This window comes from Maniola jurtina, chromosome 10 (assembly GCF_905333055.1).
Source record: "Maniola jurtina chromosome 10, ilManJurt1.1, whole genome shotgun sequence".
In the NCBI taxonomy this organism is placed as follows: Eukaryota; Metazoa; Arthropoda; class Insecta; order Lepidoptera; family Nymphalidae; genus Maniola; species Maniola jurtina.
Genome location: NC_060038.1, coordinates 12,979,197 through 12,991,616, shown reverse-complemented (window position 1 = coordinate 12,991,616; position 12,420 = coordinate 12,979,197). Strand labels below are relative to the sequence as shown.

The following is a 12,420-nucleotide window of genomic DNA, read 5'->3' as shown; positions in this document are numbered from 1 at the left end:
AAAAAACGGAAACGGAGCCGCACGCAAAAGAGAGAAAAATAACCACCAACGGCAACGTCTTTATGATTTCAGTATAACAGAATTCTGCGGAAAAGATCACGCATTGAAATTTCAATTGCACTGTTCGATTATCGAGCAGACCGGATTTTTTTCATAGATTGTCCGATCAATTGACTAACCAGTCTGACGAAATGGAATAGAAGTCTATTACTGGTTTTTGACGTGACCAACGTCTTATAATTCGATAGAGCCGGCTGCACGCACGAAAAAACATGACTCATGCGGCGTTACCTCGCTCTGAGGCGTTCCATGTAAGGCTTGAAGTGCAAGCGAGAGCGCGGAACGAGCGACAAAGAAGCACAATCGGCCTTTGTTGTCACGTTCAACTATCGTCAGTAAACCGACTTTACAGACAACCAATTCTTTGCAAGGATTGCCACAACATGATCTTGTACGTCCACTGGCGGTTTGTTTGTATCCAAACTCCAAAGCTGGACAACATCAATCGAATCGCTATGAGTGGCTCTACTCGTAGCGATTCGTTTGATATCGTCCGATCCGATCAACCAGTGGGGTGTTTCAAATTCTGCGCGTTCCGCGGTGTAAGTTCGCAAAACGTACGGTCTATCATCTGAAAGACGGTGCATGGGACAAGGCAAGCTCATGACCTTGTCACATATTAACGTTAGTATTGGTACTTATGTCCTTATACATATTATTTTATACAAGGTTTACGAGTATATAGAGCGAAAATTGAGTAAAAAGACGGAGTAAGAAAAAGCGCCGCCTTCGCTATCGCTGTTGTGGACACCGCTTTACTGAGCGGGGCTCGGGCTCAAAGGTTATCTTCTAGAAGTAGAAAAGCCTGCGAGCCCTGCAAAGTATGGTATGCGGTAGAGCAACCGTTTTGTATGAGCTGCGTGCAACGAGAAGACTGAATGAAGTGTTGACTTGTTTTTAGAACAACAGATTCTTTTCGAAAACACTGACGCGTGCGCACCTCTACCGCTGTTCAAGACACGTACCTACCTCCTTTTTGGTTAAAATAAAACCCAAATATTTTTTTATACAAAGATCATTATCTTTATCATTCTAAAATCTAATGTGAATCCACTAGATACGAGTATGGTATAATAGGTATGTTCGGAATCTACTGATGACCGATTGAGCGGCTAAAAGAATTAGTTTGTGAGATCTGAGAAATATCTGAATATTATATGTAAATCTTTTTGAGCCCATGTAACTTTAAAACGGCTAACTTTTACAATATTTTCTAGAACACGCCTATACATTGAGTTTGATTCAAATTAAACCCAAACTAGGTTTGTATGGAGCCCAATATGAACTTCAAATTAACGCGTGTACAACGGGTTTCAGCTTGAAGGCAGGTTTCCTTGCGCCTGGTGCAAAATAATGACTGAAATACCTACCAAGTTAATCTAAGATTCTATTTAATTCTCTTAAGAATGAAGAGATCATCAGTATAAAAAAAGATTACGACGAATTGAGAACCTCCTCCTTTTTTGGAAGTCGGTTAAAAAGAGGTCAACGGCAAAGATGCGCAACGTAGTCGATTGTTCCTTACTAACTATATTATCTACCTTCATCTAGATTTAAGTGTGATGTAGCCCGAGGCTTAGTTGTTAGAACTAATATTTAGTAGCAAGGTATTTTTAAAGCCTATGCACACAGAGCTGCGAAAACGCAACTCATGTTTTCCGCGACCACGCATCGCTGTGTGTGTTGGCCTATATAGCGCCGGTTTAAATGCGCTTTCAAGATTTATAGTTTCGGTTTATTTCGTTTATTCACCCTAAACAGCCACCCTATTGTGTAAACTCGGGAACGTGTGTTCGTCTATCCAGTCCGTACAGCGAATTTACATGTACGACGACGAACATAGTACGTTTCCGAGTTATACACCCTAAGGGCCGGCGCACATATGGCGGAGCGCAGCGCAGAGCATTTTTCACAGTCAAAGTATTATCGACATTGTCCTCATTGAAATAATATCTAAAATCAATTGTGCATCCGTGCGGATCCTCGCGAATCCGCGCACAGTCCCGCGCGTGCTCGCGCATTCTCTGGTACAAATTCGCGTAATGTGTCACGCGATTAGAAAACTTCGCGGGCATGCTCTGCGCTGCGCTCCGCCATATGTGCGCCGGCCCTAAAGTGCTACTTTAGGGTGTAAACAGAATAAGCCATAGTTTATCATGAATGGAATTTATAAAGCAATCTATAGGTGTTGCACTTTTTGGATTTGTCTGGTGTTTTTGGTCATTTCCTTGTAACTGAAATGAATGTCAAATGTAAAGTATTGAATTGATTACTATAAAATAATGATATATTTCTTATAATATTTTTGTTGTATCTAGATGAAAATATTAAAATTTGGTGTGACCGCATCGCAGTTTTATTTACTTTATTCCTTATTTATTATATCCTATATTTGCTAATCCATTTTTGATAAACATAATTTAAGTGGGTATGTTTCGGATCACAGGTTCATTAAGTGTAGCGAATACAAATGATAGGAGACACACTCTACCCATTAACATAAACCCCTACGCATATTAGGGAACGAGCTATTCATAGGTCATTCTTCAGTACCTAGGTACCTACTGAAAACACATTTTTTTTAATTATTCACGTACGGCTCTGCTTAGATCTGCAACTAGCAAAAGGCCTGCGCAGGCGAGAAACTATTTCCCGCGGAAGACAAAATTACCTCATCTTTAGACAATAGCCCCTCGTTTGCACAGGCCGTAAGTAATTTTTTTTTATTTTAGATTCCATTTCAAAGAGATTTTTATAATTTTTTCCAAGTTTTCTGTAGTGTTTTTTTTTAAATAGTAAGGTTATTCTAGAGTTAGGTAAAGTGGAAAAATAAAACGCAACAGTTGTAAAAACTTTCTTAACTTTTATTAAAAACGATAAAACATTTTTTCATATTTAAGTAATCGCTGAAAACGTAACATGCCATTTACATAGTTCGTCTTAACAGAAAACGGGTGTTCGTCGCACGCCGCCGTCGCACGTTTTACAAGATTATCATTAACCAAATAAAAATAGTAATAATTACTGCAATATAGTAAGATCCCACACTAATCAGCTCACAATAAACGCCATGTACGCGGTACGCATCCACAGAATCCAAAACAAGTGTAAATTAAAAATTTATAACACCCCGACGAGTGTAGGTTACAGTAACTAGAAAAGAACTGATAACATTCAAACGGCTGAACCGATTTTCTTGGATTATAGCTAAGAACACTCTCGATCAAGCCACCTTTCAAACAAAAAAAACTAAATTAAAATCGGTTCATTAGTTTAGGAGTTACGATGCCACAGACAGATACACAGATACACACGTCAAATTTATAACACCCCTCTTTTTGGGTCGGGGGTTAATAAGGAAAGTAGGTAGATACCTAAAAAATAGAAACGGTATAAGTATGGTCTTAATTATAAAATAACGGGGTGTCGCCGATGTTTAACAAGTCATACAGATATAATTCGAAACAACATACTTTTATATATTTAGCATTGCGCACTGATGTTTCATTACACACTTGCCTGCGATATTGATGCCTTGATGCTCTATTACCATTTCTATATTTATTATGAATTCTGCAGAGAACGTCATTCGAATTTTGAGCAAAAACTGCCTTCTTGCTGCGATGAATGTGCGATCAACATCATTTAACAACGTACGTACCTAGTTCTAATTTTAATCTAAAATCATAGTCAACACGCACACATTTTTGAAAGATAAGATTTTAAGTAGGCAAAGAAAACTTTAAATAGAGCTTTTTCAGTAATTATCAATGTTCATAGTTTGTATCTATCATTTCATCTCGAATTATTTCTTATTTATTAGTTTGTAACTATTTAATGAGGCATAATAATGTCCTTACTCCTAGGTTCCTTTGCCGTGATTTTTTGAACGTGCGAGAATTCTTAAGAGGGGTCTCTCCGTCACTCGCTCCATACAAACGTAGTTCCAATTTCATTTGAAAATTAAGCAACCAATGTCCATGAAATTTTGCAGATATATTCTAGAAACTAATATCTATGCCTGTGGTTTTCCAGATTTCTGTTAAAATATTCGGTTTCAAAGTTACACAGTCTTAAAAATTTACATACAAATCTTTGAGCCCCTATGATTTTAAAACTACATATTTTTAGAAAAATCTAAAACACCACAGGCACAGATATTAGTTTCTAGAATATGTCTGCAAAATTTCATGGATTTTGGTTGCTTAATATTTAAATGAAATTGGAAATACGATTGTATGGAGTAAGTGACGGAGAGAACCCTGTTAACGACGGCGGTCGGCTTTGACGAACGTAACAGCAATAGACTATATTATATAACGTCGCGAGCGCCCCGCACCACCAACTGCTTTTATACAGTGAGCCTCGGAAATAATGAATAATAACCTTCCATTATAATGTGTATTCGGTTGAAATCGAGCAAATAGAGAACAAATGTATGACAGGAGATCATATGTAAGTAGGTACCTATACTTCTTATTTGGTCGATTTTCAACCAACAGAAAAAATTCAATACGTATTTTAATCAATCCTATGTAATATGTCGATAAGTTACTTAGCAACGTTGTTATTTGTCAAAAACTGCATTGTCTTTTTTGACAAAATTACAGCCTTGCTAAGCAACACATCGACAGATTACAGATAGAGTGGCTATTTTAACATTACCTGCGGTAAGCTGTCATTGTCAATCTAGCTTTATGATAGCAAAATCTGAAAATCAAGAGTTATTCATTATTTCCGGAATACTTCAACAAATATCGACATTCAGCCTGAAAACTTTTTTTTTGGCATTTGAGCGATAGAAAACACTACTTAGACACAACTCGCAGCAATCTAAACACGCAGCAAAACCAATATTATTCTATTAGATTTGTGGTTTTGAGCCAAAGTTATATTAATAACTAGTATGGATAGTTAATTTGCACATAATAACACAAACTTGCTTCTGGACCGCAGACCCGAATTTGAGCCTTGTCAATCTATAGGTGTACAACGACCGAAATTACCAATCAACCCTATCTGTAATCTGTCGATAGGTCAGCAACGTTGTTATTTGTATGGTGATATTGTATGGTCTTTTTGACAATAGGGTCTTGGACTGTAGTAATAAAATTATATAATGTTTTGTATAGCGGTAGTTTATGGGGCTAGAATTCATTATTAAAGAAAATTCTAGCCCCATAAACTACCGCTAAACAAAAAATCACATCATTTTATTATTACAGCCCAAGGGCCTATTAATAACGTCGCTAAGTAACTTATCGACAGATTACGGATAGACTGATTTATTAATTTTCGCTGTATAATTAGGGCAGAGTGCAGGTTGCGGGAGAGGAGAGGGAATTCCGCGATTTTTACATCAACTGTCACCCTCCCGCAACCCGCGCCCTATCTCACGATTATTCTCAGAGGACCAAATAAATAAGCACCCACTAAGGTCTGGAAATAAATTCGAACTACTAAGAAATGATGAACAGAGGCACTAAAATATCTAGTGTGGATTTTTCCAAAGCAATACTCGGCTTGCCCACTGAACAAAAACAGTTTTTATATTAAAATCTGTTCTGTCAGCTATCACCACAAAATTATCTTTATCGCTTTTTATTAATAGTCCTTCGAACCGGACTTTATGACTTGTTTTATGAGTTTCTATTAATAGATGAAAACGCACTACCTAGTTAATACATACAAATTACCACTACAGAAACACACACTAATACTTATTTACTAAAAAATTATAATCGGCAATTGCTTTGATTAAGTTATTTGCTACTCTATGTACAGTCATAACTTACATAACTATTTGAACTCTACCAACTTATACTTTAAGTCATACACGCACTATATAGAAATAGAAAAACAGGGGGTCTATCGCCATATTTGACAGTTACAGTGTGACCTCTGATTGGCTCACACTCTTGCACTATTGGCTGAAAAGCATTCTTGCATCAAGCATACCATAAATTCAGCCAATCACAACAATTGAGACTAGCAATGATGGATGCAGCTTTTTCGCACAGGTCTACGGTCCAGAGAAATGGCAGAGTAAAATTATATAATACTTTAGTTTTCTTTAGCTGACTTAAAAGATAAACAAATCGCAGAAACCTTCTCGGACCTGATTTACTTGGAACTTTAGACCTGGAGTTAGATTTTTCACTCATGACGGCTTCCGTGGCGCAGTGGTCTTATTAGTGGGAGGTTCCGGGTTCGATACCCGGCAGGGGTTTGGAATTTTATAATTTCCAAATTTCTGGTCTGGTGGGTGGCTTTGCCCGTGGCTAGTTACCACCCTACTGGCAAAGCCGTACTGCCAAGCGATTTAGCGTACCGGTACGATGCCGTGTAGAAACCAAAGGAGTGTGGGTATTGAAAACTGCCATACCCCTTCCAGGTTTAGCCCGCTCCCATCTTAGACTGCATCATCACTTACCACCAAGTGCGATTACAATCAAGGCCAACTTGTATCTGAATAAAAACCTCTCGCACTGCCAAGGGTCACTGGTAGATATCTCTTATTGACATAAGTGCTTCCCTGTTCATTATTCATTCTTTTTCTCTTTATTGTTAAAACTTTCTGGTACAAATTAAAACAAAAAAGATTCCATTGTCAGTTCGCGGTAACAAGTTTATATGGCCTCTAACGCATCTAAGCGAGAAGATACTTGTTTACCTTTTAAGTCAGTTAAGGAAAAATAGATTATAGTATAGTTTGTGTGACTAGTCTCGTGGCGCGGGCGCACCCGCTCGCTCGCACGCTACAACAACCCGCTTACAATTTAAACCGTAGTGATAAACACACAAAACATCCTGATAATGGCGACATATTATGATTCTGTATAACTAATAACGCATTGGTACATTGTAATTGGCAAATCTTAAATTAGGCCGTCGGAACACCGTTGTGGTGACTCAAAATGGTTCCTACCCACTGAGATTTTTGGCTCTGTCATTTGTATTGGATTACGTGACAGAAAGAGCGCTATACTAACTCCTTTCCGTGGATATAGTAAAGTAAAATTCATAGTCGCTCTACAAACAAGTCGACAGCATACTCCAACTCAAACCTCCAAATGGTGGACTTAATAGGTACTTATTATTATACCATTAAATGCAAATACACACGCGGTTACGGCATATTAACGTTAGATAAGGACAAACTTTTTTCTTAATTTATTAATTTTCTATCGATTAATTACGGATGTTTGGCAAAAAAAAAGAAGTGAATCCTGTACAATCGATTTTGAAGATCTAAAAAATCTGAAGTCACGCGAAAACCTGTGTCGAAAACAAAAAAAAAGACTTGGAAAGAGAAAGCTTAAATAAGGAAACTCCTTTGTGCTTTTTTTCTCATTTATTTTTATATGACTATAAGGCCCGGTATCCACCTAAACGGAGAGGAGAGATGTGTATAGTCAACCAATCATATTTTTAAAAGATGACGTGATTATTTTTCGCTCCATCTATTATTATTAATCTCATTGGTCAACAGAACACATGATCTCCTCTCATCTTCACTTAGGTGGACACCAGGCCTAACCATCGAAATTCGGATCACTAACTAACCAAACTGCATTATACCAAAAACAATGTGGTCAACCAAAAAAAGTTCGCAAAGTTCGTTTACCCACGCGTTTGTTACGACACCAACGTAGTGTGTATTGGCACTTAGTGTGTTCGATATAATATCTTTTTTTAATTACATACTCTATCATTTTAAGCCTTTATAACAATCTGAACGAGTAACGTGTATTTACTTTATTTCACAAGGCGGATGCTATCGTGAGCTTACTTGACACTTTCATACGACATAAATATCATTATTTCTATTTACATAAGGACATAAGTACCGAGGAAGGCTCCACAAAACTACGTCGTATTCATTTGAAGCCTACTATAAGTTTTGCAAACGTTTAGCCAATCATGAAAATTAAATTTAACAAGCAATCCTATTTCTAATTTGTCGATAAATTACTTGGCAAGGTTGTTATTAGTCAAAAAATGTATGATCTTTTTTGACAAACAATTTTTTTTTGTTAAAAGTGGCCGGTTTTTGTGTTTTACTGGTGTTTTTGGTGGTGGAACTGACTGAGAAGCGCTCTAAAGGGGCGCCGCGCGTGTGTCGGCGAGCGCCGGCACAGATGAAGTCCATACTTATAAGTTTCCCTAACTTGTAAATAACTACAAACTTGACATTGGCTAATCTGTGTAAAGCCAGACGAGAGAGAAAAAAAAAACTTTTGACATGACAGTTGACTTATAGAGTCAAAATGGCGCGGGAGAAGTCGTTTTGTACGGATTATATCTCAATACGTCGATCCCACAGCCGGAGTTCTACAGTTTTGCATTCCGTTGAAAAAATGTATAGACTTATAGACCGTTTCAACGAATAGTTCCTATGGCGCTATGTTGGCTCCCCTGTCTGTCTAAGTCATTGGGTGGTCATTGGCACCATACTGGCATGAGAAGACGCAGATTTTGTTTATTTTCATTTCATTCATTCCTAAAAATCAAATGACTCGCGTCTTTGGCGAAGTGAATTGTGCTGTGTGGCACAACAAAAAGCCACTAAAATAAACAACAACAACAACAACAATCAAATGACAGGGGAGCCAACATAACGCCATAGGAACTATACATTGAACGATTTATATTAGCTGATGCGGTATATATACTAGTATTATACTAGACTTGTACCGACGGTATTTAAACGCACTTATGTAAATAGAACGTATTTCTTTCTGTCGTATCATATAATATCATAGTCGGACATAAAATAATATCTAGTAAATACATAATTCAAGTATTACGCTATCTACAGTTACAATATCATATTATTAATGGATGAAAATCACTTTAGTTTATAGATAGATCTGTGCCAAACCAATAAAATGCTTCGCAAAGGTATAAAATTACCTTCACATTAAGGTGCGAACACATTACTATCCGCAGCGCAGCCTCTGCGATTGATTTACTTTCATTATACAAGGTGTATAACCAGAACGCTAGCAAAAAAATTAGGGTTATACAACCTAAACAGAATCCAATGTCAATAATCATTTGCCTATCTTGTAGTTTTTATGATTTAGTATGTTTCAAACCCGCAATGTATAGGGTGCAAAACTCGGGTCAATGCCCCACCTACGATGCGGCATTGACTCCGAGTGGTCTATTTACGTAACGTTCGTTGACCTCTAGCTCAGTCAGATGTTTTATTTGGTATATTGTGGACTTTAACAAAAAGTTTATATACCACAAAAGTTTTTTTGTGGTATTGTATCCAGTATCAGTAATCATCAGTAATATCACCTGTCTTCGTTTTTGCTAGCGTTCTGGTTATACCTTGTATTGGCATAGTACATTAATCTGCCGCTCTGTCATCTGATGTCTGACGTCTGACGTCACGGATACTTTGTATCGATCGTCCCGCCAGAGACACATCAAAAAACAGTAATTTGTTTGCACCCTTACAAAATTCTAAGTCAAAATCACGCGCGATGCCATAAACAACTCACAATTTTTTTCGAACAGACTATATAAAAATTTACGTCATAGATTAACACTAAAGGCAGAATAACGCTTGTAAAAGGCGACCTAATACCATGCGACGCGTGAGTGGAGTTCGAAAGTTATTATTGTAGTAATTGTTTAATAGCTAGTTAGAGAATATAAGAATAATATAATATGAGCCTTGAGAATGAAAAAAGATGCATAGAAACAATATTTTGTCTCATTTATTTCAATTAAAAAAAAAACAGAAACAATAATTATTTTTACTAGTTTCAGACGTTTTTTAATAGATATATTTTATGCATGTTTATAACACAGAACAACACTATTTGTAACATTAAAAATGCTTTTCAGAAGTCAATTTATTTTATTTTATCGGAGATACCGAGGTACATGCGCTAGCGTAAATAATAGCCCTGCAGATCGCCATAACTCAAAACGCGTCGGGTAAAATCAAATCGACTCGCGTATTACAAGTGTGTTTCCACCCTAATTCATATTAAGTAACGCCCGAAAACACCACATCTGTTTTCGCAAACTTCAATTATTATTAATTATATTTTTTTAAAGCGATTCTTTCACCTGCCCTACCTGGTTTTGGCACGAATGGGAAATTTTATTAAACACTATGAAAGGTCAAAAATATTGTACTAAGTATAGAATAGATATTAATAGTAACGTCTTTTTTTGTTTTCAATAAATATTTGGAAGGGAACTATGATATTGTGGCTAATTCTGTTCTTCACAGTCTCTAACTAAATTGACAGTTCTAAATCTAATGCTATATAGCATAGTAGAGAGCATTATGAAAGAGATAGCTACATATTTAGATCTGTCCTTTTAGCTTTGAAATTGGTGCTGATTCTGATGGTAACTAAATTTTAGAGTATTCGCATCTTTTTCTTACCAATGTAATAAGAAAAGGAAAGACAAACTCATTTTAATCTAGAACTGTCAAACCTCTTGACTCTAGATGCCAGTTTTGAGCATATTGTTTGTAGAACACCACTAAAATTTTGATTAGTCAATTTAAAATTCATTTTCCGTCCTTTTTTAGCAATATAGAAAAGGAAAAGATACAGGTACTCTAAATTTAGTTCAGAGAAAGACTTTGAAATCGACGCCATTATGAACAATAGAATTGGCCACATTAACTTTAAATATACTTCTAGAGTGGCTCTGTCGACCTTTCAGAGGCCCTAGTGCAACTCTCTAAGTCAACGTGACAGGCGCGTTTAGGAAAATCTGTCATTTAGAATGGACGGGCGAACATCGTGATTTGGCATTTCCATACTTAAATTAACGCAACGCGAGTGTCACGTTTTTAACATGAAAATATACACTCAGAGCACTAAGGGTGAGATCTATAGAGTTCACTCTGACTTTGCCTAGACTTAATACAGAGTTAAAACGAGATAGAGATATATCTCTCACATAAATCTGTCTCGTTTTAACTCAATGTTAAGTCAAAGTGGTCTCTGTAGATCTCAGGCTAAGACCTGATTTTCTATGACATAGAAATTGAAAAAATTCTCAGATCATTACGCGTAAAACGTAGGCAGTTACTTCATTAAAGTTCTATAAGGGTGGCATTTAGAATTGAACAAAACCTTGATAATAATAATAAAAACTTAGATAAAGTATGCCACCTTTGTGAAAAATACGTAGTCATATAAAATCTGACAGAAAACGTGTCGCTTCGTCTTCATTTTGTTTACAGGAGAATCAAAAAAATAAAGTACTTCAATACACATTTCAATGTACCACTGATACCTTATTCATTTAATGTTAAAGAATAACTGCCGGAATTATAAAATACGCCACAATTCGTAGTTGAGATGACATTTTCATGGAGACTTTTTGACATGCGCAAGCATTCATAAAAAAAAAGATAGGGGTTTTTAGCTTACAAACGAATGAGGCCTTACAATTTGAATGTCATAGTCAATAAGGTAACAACCGCCAACATTTTCTACCTTCGTGACGCGCAAACAGTGTACGGTCGATCCGATAAAGGGTTAACAGGGTAATCAGTCGCCAATTGCCACCGCGGCCCCTACTCCTACACTACGCGTAACGTAACAGACCACTTACGGCACTAGCAATTAATATTTATTATACTTCATAAGATCCTAAACCGGGGTTATCCTAGAGACGTCATAGTCTGAGAGCTGGTGTACCGTTTGTTTTAAGCTTCTATACACGTGTAAGGGCTAATTTTTGAATCGCCAAATAAATACCTAATGAACAAATTCAACATTTTGAAAGGTGCCAGAACGTCAAATTTATTCCCCAGTTAAATATTATTTGGCGATTAAAAAATAGATCCTAAATGGATTAAAATAATTTGTAAGTAAACAGCACAAACTAGATATCAGTTACTAGGCAGAGATGTGTAAATTATGAAATTTAATTTTCAAAAATAATGTTTCCAATAACCCTTGTATTTTAAAATAACATTGTGATTGCCCTTATTTAACAGTAGGTTAAAGATATTTTATCCATAGTTTTTTTTCCACCAACACTTCAAGGAAATTTCTAAATATTTTTTTAAATACATATCAAAAATTGCGAAACCGGCAGTCGCAACACTCGCTTCAGTACTGAGTTGAACAAACATATCACAAATTTTGTCACTGGCAGTAAGCGATACCGTGACTTAGCGGTCAGAGCGTCGCGCGCGAACCCAGAAGACGCACAGGTTCGAATCCTACTAAACTGCTATATCAATATCTAGTTTGCAATAAGGTATAAGTAATATCTGCACTAAAAGGTACGGTATAAGAGACCTCAACAAACCGTCCACTGACTCCCAGACCTTGCGTCGTGAACACAACGCGCGCATCCTTC

The 12,420-nt window shown here is 36.7% G+C and overlaps 1 long non-coding RNA gene across 1 annotated transcript; it reads left to right on the top strand.

Moving 5' to 3' along the window:
- Window positions 1–1,117: 1,117 nt before the first annotated feature.
- LOC123869260 lies at window positions 1,118–11,853 on the top strand. The gene is made up of 3 exons (XR_006796851.1): window positions 1,118–1,128; window positions 2,611–2,617; window positions 11,239–11,853. It is a non-coding gene; the product is annotated as an uncharacterized LOC123869260 (long non-coding RNA).
- The last annotated feature ends 567 nt before the right edge of the window (window positions 11,854–12,420 follow it).